This window comes from Perca fluviatilis, chromosome 10 (genome assembly GCF_010015445.1).
Source record: "Perca fluviatilis chromosome 10, GENO_Pfluv_1.0, whole genome shotgun sequence".
Classification (NCBI taxonomy): domain Eukaryota; kingdom Metazoa; phylum Chordata; class Actinopteri; order Perciformes; family Percidae; genus Perca; species Perca fluviatilis.
In genome coordinates this window covers 39,013,722-39,033,854 of record NC_053121.1, presented here as the reverse complement: position 1 = coordinate 39,033,854, position 20,133 = coordinate 39,013,722, and the positions used below count along the sequence as shown (strand labels likewise).

The 20,133-nt window shown below is 40.0% G+C and overlaps 1 pseudogene; it reads right to left on the bottom strand.

Annotated features, from left to right (window-relative positions):
• Nucleotides 1-1,487: 1,487 nt before the first annotated feature.
• On the bottom strand, nt 1,488-12,527 carry LOC120566827 (annotated as a pseudogene).
• Nucleotides 12,528-20,133: the final 7,606 nt, after the last annotated feature.

The window sequence follows — 20,133 nt, the reverse complement described above, 5'->3', positions numbered from 1 at the left end:
TAAGGTTACTACTGTGAGATAAACATTAACAAGGTTTCATATTATAGTATGTCAAAAAAGTCATAACAAGTCATAGTATAGTATGTCTAAAAAGTCATAGTTGATATCTGGAAATGGATTGAGGAGACTTCACAGATGACAGATTCAGATGTCTTCAGATTAGATGCAGCTTTATTCAGATATATAAACATACACACTCATAGATCAGCTTCTCACTGAACACTACGTGAACACAGTCCTTTATACAGTTTAGGCCTCACATCTGGAGAACCAGCTGTCAATCACATCACCATAAAAACTTAGGATCCCCCAATTAGGTGGTCTCTGCTGTCGGGTAGGCCCCCTCCGAAGGTCACAGGTGAGGATTACATAAAATGTAATCTTCACCTCTTTTTTGAACAATCTTTTTTCATAAATGTTGAAAAAAGTAAAAAAAAGTCATAGTATGTTGAAAATAGTAATACAAATAATATAGTATGTTGAAAACAAATCAAAAGTCATAGTATGTCAAAGAAAGTCATTAAGTCATATAGTATGTCAAAAAAAGTCATAGTATAGTATTTCAAAAAGTTATAAAGTCAGTTTAGTATGTCGAAAAAAATCATAAAAAGTCATAGTATAGTATGTCAAAAAGTTATTAAAAAATCAGTATAGTATGTCGAAAAAAGTCATAAAAAGATATAGTATAGTATGTTGAGTATAAGAGGAACAAAATGAAAAAAATAAACCCAACTCGCAATATTCTTCAACAAAACACATGAATACATGAAGTAATAAAGTAAAATATAAATAACAGTCATATATCCAAAACCAATTCCATCTCTTGACGTATATTGGTAATAACATTCAGTTACACAACACAAGATAAAATTTCTTTTAAAAATCAGGTAAAATATGATCAACTTAATCAGTGACCAGAAAGAGGATATCAGAATAAAATGAGACTAAAACTGGTAAATCATTTTCTTCTACAAGCTTCAACCATTAATATCTCATCATCTGATTCCTTGGAAAACAACTGTTATGTTACACTCATCGTAGTTTTCACTGCACTGATTTTCACTTGTCATCTTTACATGCTCTTTTTACCCAATGTTATGTGCTCTGACAAATTCCACACTTTGTTCTTCTTCCATATTTATCAAGCAGGTTAGTGCCTGCAAGTGGTCCTGGACCTCGGCTACTTTGGGCTCGGGACTGCTCTCTTTTGTTATCTGGGTAGTAAACCCTGATTTATGCTGATGACAGTGTACAGGGCTCCAGACTAACTTTTTGCCTTGGTTGCACTGGTGCGCCTAACTTTTTTATTTATGTACACCAGCACAAAATTTAGGTGCACCCAAATTTTTCCTCGCGTCGCCGTTAACGCTGAATGCCGATACACGATATATAGCTCTGTATTTTTTTACAAAGTGGGCTAAATGTTCAGTTTTAAGTCAAAGCCACTTTTCACAAGCTCTTTTATTAAAACAGATTGTGATTAAAATAAAATGCAAAGACATGGTTTCCTTTACCAGTTTGAAAATATACAGCTGCAACACATGGAAATGAAAGTTATCTGTCTATATGTCTCATTGGTGGCTTTTAAGAGGGTGTTGATTGACTTGGAGGCAGCCACATCTGGCTGCAGATGTTTTCCCTGATGTGTTTAGGATTCTGGTTGACTTTGAGGGATTTGCTTTCAGTAGTTTTATGTTTCTAGTGTTTTTATGTATTTTGTGTTTGTATGTACTATATGTGTGGTTGGACTGCTGCCTGTCTTGGCCAGGACACTCTTGAAAAAGAGATTTTTAATCTCAATGAGTCTCTTCCTGGTTAAATAAAAGTAACAACAAAATCACAAACAGCTTCTTGACTCATGCTATTTGTTCCCTCTCTCCTCTCTAACAACAGCTTGGCTTTAGAATATGTTCAAGAGGAGGCAGTGTGAATGAGTTGGTGGACTTTAAGGTTACTAGCCAGAGTAAAGGCTTTCCCACATTGCTCACACCAGAACGGCTTCTCTCCAGTGTGAACACGTCGGTGGGCTTTTAAGGTTTCTAACTGTGTGAAAGCTGCCCCGCATTGTTCACAGCTTTACGGTTTATCTCCAGTGTGAATGCGTTGGTGGACTTTAAGGTTACCACTCTTAAAAAATGTTTTCCCACATTGTTCACACCAGAACGGCTTCTCTCCAGTGTGAACACGTCGGTGGCATGTTAGGGAACTTTGAACGGTGAAAGCTGCCCCGCATTGTTCACAGCTGTACGGTTTATCTCCAGTGTGAATGCGTCGGTGGGCTTTAAGGGTACTACGCTGAGAAAACCTTTTCCCACATAGTTCACACCGGAACGGCTTCTCTCCAGTGTGAATGAGTTGATGACGTTTGAGCACACATAACTGTGCGAATGCTGCCTCGCATTGTTCACAGCTGTATGGTTTCTCTCCAGTGTGAATGAGTTGGTGGTCTTTAAGGGTATCACCACGAGAAAAAGTTTTCCCACATTGTTCACACCGGAACGGCTTCTCTCCAGTGTGAATGAGTTGATGACGTTTGAGCGCACCTAACTGTGTGAATGCCGTCCCGCATTGTTCACAGCTGTACAGTTTCTCTCCAGTGTAAACTCTCTGACGAATCTTTAAATGTCCAGATGTTGTGAAGGACTTGCCACAGTCCTGACAGCTGTGATGTGCAAGTCCGCCTCTTCCTCTCCGTTTCTATAGAAACAGACAGAGAGTTAGATGTAATGGTGGAGGGATACACAAGCAAACATACTTACATAATGCTAAGATGTTTACATATGCTAACATGCCAATCCACGCTAACATATGTAAGCGTATGCACCTTTACAACAACTTGTTCATATTCTAAAAAAAAAAACATATTTAAAAAGTCATCAATTATATTTTGTCAATGTATTATTTGACAAACAACATCTAAAAAGTGTTTTTGAGGAACTAAACCCTTCAAAGCTGTCTGGTCAGTTTGTGTTGGATTGTAAAGGGTTAAATGAATTGTCCACCTTTTGCTGCCTCTGCTGTTGCTAGAAAGAAGATGTTATGCTTTCAGCTCTGTGATTGGTCGTCCACCTATACATCTACAGAGGGAGAGTTATTTCAAATGACAGTCAAATTGACCAATCAAATCTTCAGCCTGCTGGTTGATGATGGAAGTCTGGAGTAACGTTATCGCTGCTATGGAGGACCAAAGCTATGAGGAGGAGGTTGCTAATTTATGTTCCACGCGGTTTTAAGATTAACTTTTGATGAAAAAGTAGACAAAAGTTGTAGTTAGGGTTGGGTACCTTTCGCATCTCCAGGCACATAACGAAGGCGTGAGCATTCTCTCAAGTACAAACAACGTATCAGACGACCAGCAACGTCTAGAGAAGCAAGTCAGCCAGGAAACAGCTACAGAATCCTTAGCCTATATGTCAAGATCAAAATTGGCCTATATAGTAAATCAAAAAATACAGTTCAATCACAACTGAAAATATACCTCATCGTGGGGGGTGTTCGGACCTGCCCCCACTGCTAAAACAAATCCTAAAGGAAACACTAATTATATATATATATGTGCACTGAAATAACCAACTATAAAAGCAATGGTTCAAAATGTTTTTGTTTCCTTGATGCATCCAAAGCTTTTGACCATGTTCATCACAGTAAACTGCGTATATATGCTTCCTCTAGGTAATATTATTAGGAAACACTCAATTAACTTTCACTGTTATGCAGATGACACCCAATTATACTAATCAATCAAGCAAGAGGAAACCAGTCAGTTAGCTAAACTTCAAGTATGCGTTAAAGATATAAAATCCTGGATGACCTACAATTTTCTGATGTTAATCTCAAACAAAACTGAAGTTATTGTGCTGGGCCCCAAGCATCTCCAAACTTAATTATCCAAAGATATAATTACTCTGGATGGCACTCCCCTCGCCTCCAGCACTACGGTCAGAAATTTAGGAGTTATTTTTGATCAGGATATATCCTTTAACGCCCACTTAAAACAAACCTCAAGAACAGCCTTTTTTTTTACCTTCGTATCATCGCCAAAATTAGGAACATCCTGTCTCAAAACGATGCTGAAAAACTAGTCCATGCATTCGTTACTTCCAGGCTGGACTATTGTAATTCCTTATTATCAGGATGCTCAAATAAAACCCTTAAGGGCGTTTTCACACATACCTCGTTTGGTCTGGACTTTCAGACTTTTTAGTTTGATCCAAACCAAAATTACAGGTGTGAAACCTTCCCCCGGACCACGGTCCAGATCAAAAGACCAAATTTTGGTCCAATAAAAAGAGGTGGTCTCGGTCCGGACCAAACTGAACCATGGTCCGGTTCGTTTATAGTGTAAAAGCATTTTTTGGATGGTTACTAACGGACTTTATGACCAAATACAACAAGCTCTGGCAGGCTCTTCTTGTGTTACAAGACCGGGGAAGCTCCCTTAAGGAATATCTCAGTGCTTAGTGAGAGAGAGACAGTGAATGTGCTCAGAGCAGACAGCTGTCGGCTATTAGAGCAGAGAATACATCAGCAGTTTATTTGTTAAGTGGTAGTAAATGTACAGTGAAGGTTTCAGTTTGTCTCTGAATAGATGCTCCAGAAAGAAAGTTCCCGTGTCTCGCTTCTCAACATCACAACAAAACAAAAAGAGTAGTAGGAGAGAGCAGCAGTCAGTAGGAGAGAGCAGCAGTCAGTAGGAGGGAGCAGCAGTCAGTAGGGGGGAGAGCAGCAGTCAGTAGGGAGCAGCAGTCAGTAGGGTAGCAGTACGGGGGAGAGCAGCAGTCAGTAGGTAGCAGCTCAGTAGGTAGCAGCAGTCAGTAGGAGGGAGCAGCAGTCAGTAGGAGGGAGCAGCAGTCAGTAGGAGGGAGCAGCAGTCAGTAGGAGGGAGCAGCAGTCAGTAGGAGGGAGCAGCAGTCAGTAGGGGAGAGCAGCAGTCAGTAGCAGGGAGCAGCAGTCAGTAGCAGGGAGCAGCAGTCAGTAGGGGAGAGCAGCAAGCAGCAGTCCGTAGGAGGGAGCAGCAGTCAGTTGGAGGGAGCAGCAGTCAGTAGGTAGCAGCAGTCAGTAGGGGAGAGCAGCAGTCAGTAGGTAGCAGCAGTCAGTAGGGGGGAGCAGCAGTCAGTAGGAGGGAGCAGCAGTCAGTAGGTAGCAGCAGTCAGTAGTAGTAAAAACATGAACCTTGGTCTGGACCTTGGTTCGGACTTTCATGTGTGAAAACGCCCTAAGACTCTCCAGCTGATCCAGAATGCTGCAGCACGTGTTCTGACAAGAACTAAGAAAAGAGATCATATTTCTCCTGTATTAGCTTCTCTGCATTGGCTTCCTGTAAAATCCAGGATTGAATTTATAATCCTTCTCCTGACCTACAAAGCTCTAAATGGTCAAGCACCATCATACCTAGAAGAGCCCAAAGTATCTTATTGTCCCACTAGAGCACTGCGCTCCCAGAATGCAGAGTTACTTGTGGTACCTAGAGTCTCTAAAAGTAGAATGGGAGCCAGAGCCTTCAGCTACCAGGCTCCTCTCCTGTGGAACCAGCTCCCAATCTGGGTTCGGGGGGCAGACACCATCATCACTTTAAAACTCTCCTCTTCGATAAAGCTTATAGTTAGGGAGTGAGGAGTTGCAGCGTTTGTCTAGACCTGCGGGGGAAGGTGTGTAGCCACAGTCATGGCTCACCCCCTCCCTATCTCTGCTTCTCTTCATAGAAAGCTTAAGTATATTTAGGGAATGAGGAGTTGCAGCCTTCGCCTAACAGCTCAAACAGCTGCTCTGCTCGCCGTCTAAGTCTGCTGAAAGAAAAGCATGCTCTGGAGGAACAGGAAGAGAAGTGAAGACAACGAAAAGAACAACTTCAGCTTCAAGTCGATGTAGCCGCAGATTAACTCGAATTTGTAGCTAATGTGGATTTGTTTAAATGAAAAATCGATTTTCTCCTTAACATCCCCCGACGCTCCCCTCTGGGCTCCCGTAGCTCCGAACGGGCTCATCCCTCCCCCCGCGCGTTTGCCATAGAGATACACAAACAACATGGCAGCGACAGGGACTAACATTAATTATTTTCTTAACCAGTCGTTTCATTACTTACTGATCTGTAATCTCCGCCGAAATGACCGGCCGCTCGCGGTGCTCTGTCCCCGGCTGAGAGTCACCTATTCTTGGATATCTGAACCACCAGCTGCAGCTGACCTGAAGGAGCACCGGAGCCAGTGTTGAGGAACTCTGTAGCGGCTCAACACATCTACTAAATGCTGCTGATAGACCGAGCTGTGACGGAGGTCTGCAGCGGCTTAAATAACTTGCAGTCGCCGCTGTGTAGCACGGAGCTCCACTTCAACATTTGTTTTTATCGCTACGAAGGAGCTTGATACAGGTATGCTACATTCAAGAGACCATGGGATGTTAATGTACGTTACTCAGCAACAGGTGAAAACAGGGGAAAGGTTGCGCAATAACGTTAAAATGATTTGAATTTAGAGAAAAAAAATAAACGATTTTAGCAAAAAAAAAAAAAAAAAATACCTGTGTGAAAACAGCTTTATCTCACGCATCCGTTTTGTTGTTGTTGAATATATAGCCCCCCCCCCCCCAAAACAAACTCAAACCAATTTATATTTCCACAAAATTGGCATGAATAATCATAATGGTATACATGCCCCATGTGTGTGCGTGTGTCTATGAGTTAAAACAAAATAAAACTTGTTTTGAACATTTTCTTTGTCATCTGCAGATTGATATTAAGTAGAGGGAGAAAAAAAATCGATTTAAATCTTAAATCGGATTTTTTTTTTTGCTGTGTATCTTATTGCATATACAGTGCCTTGCGAAAGTATTCGGCCCCCTTGAACTTTTCGACCTTTTGCCACATTTCAGGCCTCAAACATAAAGATATAAAACTGTAATTTTTTGTGAAGAATCAACAACAAGTGGGTCCCAATTATGAAGTGGAACGAAATTTATTGGATATTTCAAACCTTTTAAACAAATAAAAAACTGAAATATTGGGCGTGCAAAATTATTCAGCCCCCTTAACTTAATACTTTGTAACGCCACCTTTTGCTGCGATTACAGCTGTAAGTCGCTTGGGGTATGTCTCTATCAGTTTTGCACATCGAGAGACTGACATTTTTGCCCATTCCTCCTTGCAAAACAGCTCGAGCTCAGTGAGGTTGGATGGAGAGCGTTTGTGAACAGAAGTTTTCAGTTCTTTCCACAGATTCTCGATTGGATTCAGGTCTGGACTTTGACTTGGCCATTCTAACACCTGGATATGTTTATTTGTGAACCATTCCATTGTAGATTTTGCTTTATGATTTGGATCATTGTCTTGTTGGAAGACAAATCTCCGTCCCAGTCTCAGGTCTTTTGCAGACTCCATCAGGTTTTCTTCCAGAATGGTCCTGTATTTGGCTCCATCCATCTTCCCATCGATTTTAACCATCTTCCCTGTCCCTGCTGAAGAAAAGCAGGCCCAAACCATGATGCTGCCACCACCATGTTTGACAGTGGGGATGGTGTGTTCAGGGTGATGAGCTGTGTTGCTTTTACGCCAAACATAACGTTTTGCATTGTTGCCAAAAAGTTCGATTTTGGTTTCATCTGACCACAGCACCTTCTTCCACATGTTTGGTGTGTCTCCCAGGTGGCTTTTGGCAAACTTTAAACGATACTTTTTATGGATATCTTTAAGAAATGGCTTTCTTCTTGCCACTCTTCCATAAAGGCCAGATTTGTGCAGTATACGACAGATTGTTGTCCTATGGACAGAGTCTCCCAGCTCAGCTGTAGATCTCTGCAGTTCATCCAGAGTGATCATGGGCCTCTTGGCTGCATCTCTGATCAGTCTTCTCATTGTATGAGCTGAAAGTTTAGAGGGACGGCCGGGTCTTCGTAGATTTGTAGTGGTCTGATACTCCTTCCATTTCAATATTTTCGCTTGCACAGTGCTCCTTGGGATGTTTAAAGCTTGGGAAATCTTTTTGTATCCAAATCCGGCTTTAAACTTCTCCACAACAGTATCTTTTCGGACCTGCCTGGTGTGTTCCTTGTTCTTCATGATGCTCTCTGGCGCTTTACACGGACCTCTGAGACTATTACAGAGCAGGTGCATTTATACGGAGACTTGATTACACACAGCTGGATTCTATTTATCATCATTAGTCATTTAGGTCAACATTGGATCATTCAGAGATCCTCACTGAACTTCTGGAGAGAGTTTGCTGCACTGAAAGTAAAGGGGCTGAATAATTTTGCACGCCCACTTTTTCAGTTTTTTATTTGTTAAAAAAGTTTTAAATAGCCAATGAATTTCGTTCCACTTCATAATTGGGACCCACTTGTTGTTGATTCTTCACAAAAAATTACAGTTTTATATCTTTATGTTTGAGGCCTGAAATGTGGCAAAAGGTCGAAACGTTCAAGGGGGCCGAATACTTTCGCAAGGCACTGTAGCTGATAGATGTGCAGATTGTTTAATATTACTTGTGCAGCCACGTGTTGATATTCAGGTTGTTTTAGGGCAGTTTGCTAGTAACGTGCAATCACCAGTAAACAGAGAGCTGTGGAGCCACCTGCTCAGCTGTTAAAGGTGTATTACACTATTTGCTCTGTTATGGATATGTGTGCTGTAATAGTAGTAAATGGAGCTTACCGTAATTCCTCAAATAAAAACTGGTAGTCAATTAAAAGCTGGGCCTCTGATAGTGGCAGGGGGTGTGGTCAACACGGACAAATAAAGGGAAAATTAGTGTGGATAATCTCCTAAGTGCCTTTCATATAATGAGTAAAAGTAAAATTCAGATTCAACAATATATTCATGCTTTATCCACACTGTTTTTCTGGATTATGGTATGGTACTCATGTAAAGTATTATTGTCCTACCGGTCAATGCGGCTGTGCAGTACAGGCCAAAAGTTTGGACACACCTTCTCATTCAATGCGTTTCCTTTTTATTTTCATGACTATTTACATTGTAGATTCTCACTGAAGGCATCAAAACTATAAATGAACACATATGGAATTATGTACTTAACAATTTTTTTTTAGATTTTTAGAATATGAAGGGGGAAAGTGTTGGGTTACACCATTACCATATGGGGGATTTTGGAATTAATTTCTTTAGAAACTATAGAGTAAAAACTCATGATATTTAGCATGGGGATAATAAAGTAGTAATACAGTATGTTTACGACATGCATTTTGTCCGGCTTCAGCCCCCGTAGAGCCCGTACCGTAAGTACACTACTATACGCGCAAGAAAATCCATTCAGCGGCTGGCTTGACCACAGTCTGTAAAGGTCATCTGGCTGCTTTCTCACCAAAACCAGCCGACACAAAGACAGCTTCTTTCCCCAAGCAGTCCCTCTGTTCAACACTCAGAAACAGCCCCCTAACACTGAACAAAGTCAATCAACACTGTTCTGCTCATCTACCTCATTATTTATATCCAGGGCTTGACATGAACTTTTTGAGGCACTTGTCCTTCGGACAAGTACATTTACGTTTCACTTGTCCATGCATAAAAGTCACTTGTCCGGGTAAAGATTCATCATTTTATAAAAATGTTTTGCTAATGCAGAATTTGAACAAACCGTTGAAAGCATCCAAACACTATCAACATTAATACAATTCTGTTGAAACAGTAGAAACAAACGTGCCCCAACAATAGATTTCCCATTCAACAAGAAAAAAGGATCTCCAGACTCCAGAATACAAAGTAATATGTTGCACGCCGGTGTGCAGAAGTTAATATATTGAGATTCTAAGTCAATATTTTATAGTTTGTCATTACTTTCAGATTCCTAGTCAATATTCTAAGTTACTTAGTCAATATATTGAGATACTAAGTCGATACTTTGAGATATTGAGTCAATATATTGAGATTGTAAGTCAATATTTTAAATGTTATTATTGGTTTGAGATTCTTTGTCAATATTCTGAGTTAGTAAGTCAATATATTGAGATACTAAGTCAATATTTTGAGTTAAATCACTATATTGAGATACTGAACCAATATAGTGAGATATTAAGTCAATATTTTGAGATAAGTCAATATAGATACTAAGTCAATATTTTGAGATAAATCAATATATTGAGATACTGAACAATATAGTGAGATATTAAGTCAATATTTTGAGATAAATTTATATATTGAGATACTAACCCAATATATTGAGATTCTAAGTCAATATTTGACATTTTCTCATTACTTTGAGATTCTTAGTTTATACTCTGAGATAAAAAGTCAATATTTTGACCAGAGGTTGTGGTGACTTGAACTTCTACTATATCTAAAATAATACGTTGATATAACACGATAACAGCAAATGTGGATGTGTAAATGTTGGTACTAATTTTTTTATACAATTTCAGAAAATTTCTACCCGGCAGAGGCTGATTTACCGAAAGGATCCTTTTAGAAAGGTGTAGCTACTTTACAGTTGATTATTACCTGATATTTAATCTGCATATTTTTATTTATTTTTTTCAAAAAGGAGCAAAAAAAACGACATTATAGAACGGCTTGTTTATTGCTAAGGCAAAATTAAATGATTTATTAAAAATGTAACAACAATAACTTATAACAATAACTTATTTCACCAGTAAGTTCCTGTTAAACGACAAAAACAACCACTGGATAGGAAAAGGGTATTTTACAACAACTTTGAATGCAGCACGACGCTGGCGGGGCGAATTTCAAGTGAACGCAACATCTGTGTTTTTCCGACAACAGCAGCTGCACACTGTCATATGTTCCTCTCCAGTGAAATACAGACAGACTTTTACACCGTTTAGCTGTCAGCATTTTAACTGTTTACTCCAGCTGCTAGCTAACGATAGGCTAACGTTACTTGCTGTTGAGTGTAGTGTTAACTAGTCCGTTTTCGGAGCATCAAAGAGAAGCGCAGGCATTTCAGTGGCACCGCGTTGCAATTCGATCCGGTAGATAACGGTGGTTAAGGCACCGGTGCCGTATTAGCACCGGGTCTCTCCTTTTCTGTCAACGATGTGGCGAGGAGGTAACGTTAAGGCGGAGTTAGCAAGCTAACGTTAGCTAACTAACACCGGCAGGTTCACCGTGCTTTCATGCTGCATTGCTTCCAGAGAACGAGCTGAACAGCGGGCTGGGTCTAACGTTAGCGGTCCGCTGACCGGGATTGCGGGGGAAATAAATTATCGTTTCAAATCAGTAACATAGACGTAATGAGTGGCACATGACGTGAACTAACATGGCATTTTAGTTTGTTTGAGTTTTAACTTGTCCAGTGGGACAAGTCAATTTCTCTTCCACTTGCCCTACAAAAAATCCACTTGTCCCGGACAAGCGGACAAGCCTTAATGTCGAGCCCTGAATCTTACAATTACAATATTGTTATTAATATATCACCATTGCACTGAACTGCCTTGCACTATATTTATATTTAAATCTTAAATCTCAGACTATACTGATATTGCACTATTCCTTCCCTCTCTTCAATTGTTATTGTATATTTCTTGTAAATTTGTGAATTATATTGTATTGTTATCCTGTATACTTAACAGTATGTTTTTTTATTTATTTCTTACTGTCCTTTCTGTTTTTATTCTTTATATGTTAAGTGAGTACTTTGAGAGTTAAATTCCTTGTTTGTTAAACAAACCTGACCAATAAAGCTGATTGTGATTCTGAGATAGTGTTAACTGTTGTCTACTTTGGGATTTATTAGTCAAGCATAGTCATAACTATCTTCATAGCGCTGTGTTCACAAAAAAGTAAAAGCCCCTGGTTACTTTGTTAGCTACATGCTTTTATTTTGAAGAGGAAACCTGGAGGAAATGTAGCTCTTCATCAGCAGTAACTTAACAAGAGTCCTCTAAACGGAGCCCAAATGTAAACCAAAGCAGATATCAACTAGAAACTAAACTAAGCCCAGAGATTCAGTTAGAAGCTCCAAACGGACTGAGAGCTGAACACAGCGAGACTTTTAAAAACCTCTTTGGACGCCTCTGGCCCCTTTTCACCCAGAGAGAAGCATGTGTGCTAATGGCCACAGAGCCCCCCCATGTTGTTTCCATGAGAGTCGGCCATCTTGTGTCTTTAGTGTGCTTGTTGTGTCCTAACACTGACCTGAACACCGCTGCTATCAGAGGCCGAGCCTGCTGCTGCTCTTCTGGGGACCTTGTTGCTCCGCTGCTCCGGCTTCTGCTGCTCCTCCTCCATTCCGCTCTTGTTCTGGTCCTGGTCTCGGAAATCCAGCAGCTCTCCACTGGGTCTTCTCTCTCTCTCTCTCTCTCTCTCTCTCTCTCTCTCTCTCTCTCTCTCTCTAACTTGCCCTTTCAGAATAAGAGCTCTAGTTCCTGTCTGGTTTTAGAGAGACCTCTGCTGGACTCAGTAAGGTATTACCAGGTAAACATCTCTTACTGCTGATGGTGCACAAAACATATTTAATCTCTCTCTCACTCTCTCCCTCTCTCTCTTTCTCTCTCTCTCATAGTAGCAGGACAAAAGGAAGATGGAGAATAATAAATAAGTATGGGGGATAATAGTCATTCTGAATAAACGTGAGTTTGGTATATTTTGTATTTTGTGTAAAACATAAATTAGATCAAATAAATTATTTGTTAATCATAAAAATAATATGAAATAAACAAACAATAAATACAGACACAAATAACACATGAAGTTATTTCCCCTGTTTAATATCTCTGTTGATTAATGCTGATATATAAACATGGTAACCATAGCAACACAGTGACCAACTTTTAGAGATGATCACCCAGAAACAAAAACTGTTTCACACCGTTCAAAAACAGAGACACGAGAACACCGAGGTTAAAGAAGCAACAGAAACGTTGAGAAAGGTGACTACAAGTTTAAAAAAACATTCACAAACAACCACAACTTGTAAACAGCAACAGTAACGTCACAAAAAGGGAACAAAAACGCCCAAAACATCAATAAAAGAAAGAAAAATTAAGCATGAGAAACTTGTGAGTGTTGGATCCTCCATTTCCCATCATGCACCTCCCCCTCTGTGCTGCTGAGTCTCTCCACCAGATGGAGACTAATCTCTTTAAACTGATTTCAAATGTTGATTTCATCAGAGTTCAACCTTTAAACATCCACAGCTTCCAATAAAGACAACAAAAGAACCTTTATATACATCACATATTTAAATATATCATTCATCAACTTACAACTATTACATCCTCTCAACTAGAGTCACCATGAGTCATCATTTCTACACATTTTACTCCTACATTAGGTTTGCGTTCATCTAAATGAGTTTTAATTTAACATAAATTCACAAAATAAGTTCAACTATAGTTAGAGTTGATGTTACACAGAACTGTCTGTCTGTCTGCCTGCCTCTGTCTGTCTGTCTGTCTCTCTGTCTTCCTGTCTGTCTGCCTGTCGGTCTGCTAGAGATGAACGTTCCCCTGGGCTCAAACGTTGTTTATAACTTTATATTCAATATATTTAGTTCAAACGTGGCCAGCCAATCAGAATCCCTCAGGGGAGACAGAGCAGAACAGATCTGTATGGAGGTTTACTAACGACAAAACTGACTGACTCTTGGAATTATAATTACAAAATAAATATTTCTATAAAAATAAGAATATAAAATATACCACAAAGTACTCAAAAGTTAAAGTACTGATACCACAGTCTCAGACCTCCTGACAGACTCAGAGCCCCGTTTGGGTCTCTGAATGAGACGTTTAAGGAAGTGGCTGAACGCTGTTCTACATCGGAGGTGCGTCCGTTATAAACTTGAAGCTGCTCAGACCACGAGAAGGCTCGCTGCTCATCTCTATTTTCACAGCGAGAGTCTGGGTGACGTAGCAGCGACAGCAGCATCAACGGGTTGCTGCGCTTCGGTGGCCTCCATGTTGAATGTAAACAAAAAGCTGCTTGGTCGCTATTTATAGTTTGAGGGGAAAAACTAGGGTCACAGTGAGTCTATGTTACTGCTCTTCAGCTGACTACTGTCTGGACCGGCTGGGAAGGTGGAAGGCCCAAAGGCCAGAAAAGATCTGACTCCAATTACTCTAATCACTCTAATTCCCACGCGTCTGTTGATGAGACTTTTGATACCAGAACTCAAAGATCAACTGAGATGATAGATTCAGGTCAAAGTTTATCAAGTCCAGCAGGTAAGTCTTAGATAGATATACATTTATTGATCCTTTGGGAAAATCATCTTGCACCATACAGTTCATCAAAAAGACAGACAACAGACCATAAACGACAGACAACACAAGACCACCACCCTTCCCTCCTCCCCACACACCCCCAATACACAATCCCAAATATCTACACATCATACATACAAGAATAGCAAAGTGCAATATCATTAGCTCCAATGGGCTATCAGCAGTAAGGTGCATCATCATCAGTGGCGTTTTAATGTTATACCAACATGCAGTATTGTTAGCCAGAAAGGATCAAGTTATTTTCCCTAATTTATTTAGTAGTGTAATGCTGGTAGGAATGAATGATTTGCGAGCCCGGTTGGTTTGTAAGGACGGCACCCTATATCTTCTGCCTGATGGCAGCACCTCATACGCCTGGAATAGGGGATGTAGCCCATCACTGCAAATAGCTTGTCCTTTCCTCACTACCCTGGATTCACAGATTGTGGTCAAAGAACTTAACTGAAGTCCAGCAATCTTACTGGCCATACTAACTATCCGGTGTAATTTACTTTTATTTGTCACTGACAAAGACAAGTACCAGGCAATGGAGCAGAAATTCAAAATACTCTCAACAAAAGAGCGATAGAAAAGGACCATCATGTCTTTTTCCCCTCTAAACTGTCTCACCTTCCGCATAAAATACAGTCGCTGCAGACCCTTTTTATAGATGGCATCAGTGTTGGTGTTCCATGATAGCTTAGCATCTATTATTGTTGCTAAGTATTTATACTCCTCTACCACTTCAATCCCTTGCGCCTCTATAGTCATCTGCTGGTGGGTCGAGCCCCCACTTCTAAAGTCAAATATCATTTCTTTAGTTTTGTTTGTGTTTAGCAGAAGACAACTGGACCTGCAACATTCTATAAACTGATCTACCCAAGCCCGGTAGTTGGTTTCATCGTTGTCCCGTATCAAACCTATGATCGCTGTTACAACAAATATATACTTATGTGGGTTTATAAAGTTTCCCTAGCTTCAGACACAAGTGTACGGAGCTCAGGTCAGCAAAGTCTCTGTCAAATTATGAGCCCCGTTTCCAACATATCCCTCAACCATTATCCTCTTCCTTGATGGTGTCATCCTCCTGTCTCCGGGCAGATTCTTCAGTAGTCACACACACACACACACACACACACACACACACACACACACACACACACACACACACACACACACACACACACACACACACACACACACACACACACACACACATCAGGTGTCAGGCCTCTTTGTGGTGTAACTGCAACTGCCTCTTCTTGCTCGCATAACCTTTTCTCCTCGCACTAATACACAAACCAACCTAAACACTATTTTCTGTTATTCTACTTGACTACTACTACTTCTCTGTCTGGTACAAAACAGTTTCTATCATACAATCATTTTCCTAAATGATAATAAACTGTAATCAAAACTTAAGCTAAACCATCTGTGCGTCCGAGCCTATTCATTGTACAGGGAATACAAGAGTGTCCTCCCTGGAATTTGTAACCAACGTCTCATGACTACACACAACTCACAGCAATGAGGAACACAATATAATATGAAATTTTAATACTGAGAATATCACATCTAACAACGGGGAAACGGGGTGAAAGTCCTGTGTTGTTTGACCCATCCACCCCCCAACCAACCTCCCTGCGCGGATTTTCATCACTTCATACTACCCCATACCGTAGTCGTACTTTGATCACGAAAGATGCTTCCCATTGAAATACATTAGTTCAAATTATGTGCTGACCACCACGATAAAAAGGACATTAACGTGTCCTTGTACACAAATCAGTAGGTTAAATAACGTGACCATTTCACAAACTGACGTTAGACTGGGTTGAAATATTTCTACACCACACACGTATGAACCAATGTGACAAACTTCAACATAATAAGGGAAAAAATCAAAATAAGAAACCCAACTCACTATATTCTTCAACAAAACACATGAATACATGAAGTAATAAAGTAAAATATAAATGATAACAGTCATATATCCAAGAACTATTCAGTGTCTTGATGTATACTCTGTTAATAACATTCAGTTACACGACACGAGGATAAGAATGAAGAATGAAAAATTTCTAATAAATTATGAAAACTCAAAAAAGTTTAAAGGTCTAATATGTACCACTGACAGGTAGCGTTTAAAATAGTTCCTGCAGTCCAAATTCTAAATACTGGAGAGAGTTGTTTTATTTCAAAGGGTTAACATCATTCACCTGCAATACTGTGGAACTCTTTTTAAAAACATTTAAAACACGTTTCAGATCAAGTCACATTCTTCTGACGGCGCTTAGCTACAGCGGCTTTACTAATATGCTCCACATCACCAATGGTGTAAAGACAAATGTCGTTTGCAAAAAAACGTAAAGCGACACAAATAATCTGCTGGGATATAAGAGCATAGATGGGTGACGTTAGTGATATGAGGACGGAGAAGGTTATGTATATATGTTAGTTATATGGGGATGATAAGGAACTGGATGACACACAAGTGTCCCAAGATCCCAAGATGGCGCCGATGTAAATGGCTTGCCGTCTCTCCGGGCCGAGTCTGTTTTGTACTACTGTTTTAGCACTACTTATGACACTGTTTATACATGTCTCTAGCACTGCACTTGTGTATGATCGTGCTACACTTTTAAATATCCGAAATGTATTTGAGGAGCACTCCAAAGAAGCCTGGGAGGATCTCCAGTCTTATGCTGAAAAACCGCCGTTAAAGATTCCTACGAGGCTGCAACATGATCCTTGGCTCCCGTTGCCGAAAAGACGGCGTCGCCGTGGAAAGCGAGGAGGAAGACTGGTTAAACTAAAGGCATACCTGGTCTCTTCCGCGGGAGTGCCGCGGCATGTGGATGTGCGGTTGTGGGGCTGGAGCGGCGGTCAAGCATTGTGCTGCCGCGCGTCGAGGCGTGTCTGGATGGATTCGGTTGTGTGATGCGAAGGGGCCTGCGGCGAAGTCGCTGTCGGCGTGCACGGCATTTCCACCGGAATGGAATTGACGCGCAAAATCTTCGCCCTGTGCCATTTGGTCGCGGACAGTTACCGGAGTCCATGGACGTTCAAAGATCAGCCATAAGGTTAGCTTTGATAAATGTACGCTCTCTGAAAAACAAGTCTTTTATCCTAAACGAGTTTATTAGAGCTCGGGATTTAGACTTGGTTTGTATTACGGAAACGTGGATGAACACTGACAATACATACGTTTTGGGAGAAGCTGTACCAAATAATTTCTCAGTTTTTAATTCTCCTCGACAAAAAGGAAGGGGAGGAGGATTGGCCTCTATTTTTAAGAACAATTTTATCTGTACCTTACTCAAGTTTGATCAGTTTTCAAGCTTTGAACTTCAAGCCTTTGAAATTCAATCAACTACACCTGTACTTTGTGCGGTTATCTACAGACCACCGAGAGCAAATAAGGAATGTATTTCAGAAATGGCTGCCTTTTTAGCTGACATTGTCCTAAAATATGATAACATCTTAGTGATGGGGGACTTGAATATCCATGTATGTTGTCCATCAAACCCCTTAGCAAAAGACTTTTTAAATCTTGTTGACTCTTTTGGTTTTAAACAAATGGTAAACGGCCCTACACACAATCGTGGCCACACTCTGGACTTGATTCTATCACTTGGCTTAGGTGTCAAGGATGTTATCATTGAAGATTTTATGTTATCTGATCATAATCCTATATCATGTACTGTTTCTCTTCCCTGTCAGCTGATAAAACCGTGTGCAGTTAAAAGATTACACCGTCCGTTAACACCGAACTCACACGTAGATTTTAATGTATCTTTTATGGAGAAATTGCAGCATATGACTATGAACCTCCTATCTCCACATCTTGGTGTAGAAGACACTATTAATAATTTTAATACTATATGCAGAGAAACACTAGACGGTATTGCTCCTTTGAGACAGGTGAGCAGGAAAAATAAGCCTTCTCCCTGGTATGATGAACATGTTAAATCATTGAGAAGAGATTGTAGACGATGTGAACGTAAATGGAAGAAAGATAAATTACAAACTTCGTATGAAATGTTAAGAGACTCGCTAGGTAAATTTCAACAGGCTGTAAAAACGGCTAGGTTCAGATTTTTCTCAGATATTATTGAGAAAAATCGTCAAAATCCAAGAATCCTTTTCTCAACCATTGATATATTTTTGAACCCCAGATTAGAGGTGCCGGGAGTTATACCCACGGAATTATGTGACAATCTGTTGGAGTTCTTTGTCGGACGTATAACGGATATCCGCAGGAATATACAACAGTGTTCCTATGAGCCTGCGGATATACCTGTAATTCATGCTGTGTTGTCTGATTTTGAGCCTATCTCTTTACCCACACTTTTAGATATTGTTGGTAAATTAAAGTCGACAGTCTCTCCTCAAGACATTGTTCCTACAAGGCTGTTTAAGAAAGTTCTCGAATTGATTGGTCCATTTATATTATCAATAATTAATAAGAGTCTTCTATCTGGAATTGTTCCAACTTACTGTAAACATGCTATAGTGCATCCTCTACTGAAAAAACAAACTTAGATAAGAGTGTAATGTGCAATTACCGACCAATTACCCAAAGCTACCCTATCTAGCAAAGATTCTGGAAAAAGCAGTCTTCATTCAACTTGAGTCCTTCCTTATTAACAATTCTATCGGTGAAGTTTTTCAGTCGGGGTTCAAAAAACAACACAGTACAGAATCTGCATTATTAAAAGTTTTTAATGACGTTTTTATGGTCACAGACAGTGGTGACGTGACCGTACTTCTTCTATTGGATCTTACAGCAGCGTTTGACACAATCGACCACAATATTTTAATTGCGCGCTTAGAAAAGTATGTAGGTATCCGAGGTAATGTCTTAGACTGGATTAAATCTTATTTTCAAAACAGAAGTTTTTCAGTGCAAATGGGAGAATATACGTCAAGCTCAGCATCTTTATCATGCGGTATTCCACAAGGATCTATTTTAGCACCAGTCTTTTTTTCCTTATATATGTTGCCTTTAGGTCAGATTATGAGTAAATATGATGTCTCCTTTCACTGCTATGCGGATGACACGCAGTTGTATCTTCCCTTACAACCAGCTGTCCCTGCTGCTGTTGAAAGGTTGACAGAGTGTTTTGGGGAGATCAAAAGATGGATGTCGGCAAACTTTTTATGTTTGAATGAGTCAAAAACTGAAATGATTTTATTCGGTCCTTCAGAGTCCGCAAATACATCTAAAATTGAATTGGGCACATTATCCCCCTATCTGATGAATCAAGTAAAAAACTTAGGTATAATCTGCGATAGTGCACTGAAATTTGATAAACAGATAAATCAAGTAGTCAAAATGAGTTTCTTCCAGTTAAGACTAATCGCTAAAATGAAGTCTTTTGTAACACGGAAGGATCTGGAAAAGATAGTGCATGCGTTTATTTTCACAAGACTGGACTACGGTAATGCATTGTATTATGGTGTTCATCAGAAAACCTTAAACAGACTGCAAATAGTGCAAAATGCGGCCGCAAGGCTACTGACAGGCACTCGGAAAAGTGAACATATCATCCCTGTATTAAAAAACTACACTGGCTGCCGGTTTTCTACAGGATTAACTTTAAGATACTCCTATTTGTTTTAAAGAACTGCATGGCACTGCTCCGACATATATAGCCGATCTAATCCAGGTGAATAAACCAAAAAGAGCACTTCGCCGGAATCATTAAATCTCTTGGTAGTTCCGCGGACGTACAGAAAAATGAGAGGGGATCGCTCTTTTGCGGCTGCTGCTCCCAGGCTGTGGAATAGTTTACCTCCTTATATTAGGGAATGTTCTTCTCTTATAGAATTTAAACGACATTTGAAGGCTTACTTTTTCACTCTGGCTTTTGATCATCTATGAGTGCTGTGTTAATGATGTGATAGGATTTTAGTAGTATTTATTAGTGGCAAGGTCCAGACTTTAATTGTCTTGGAGAT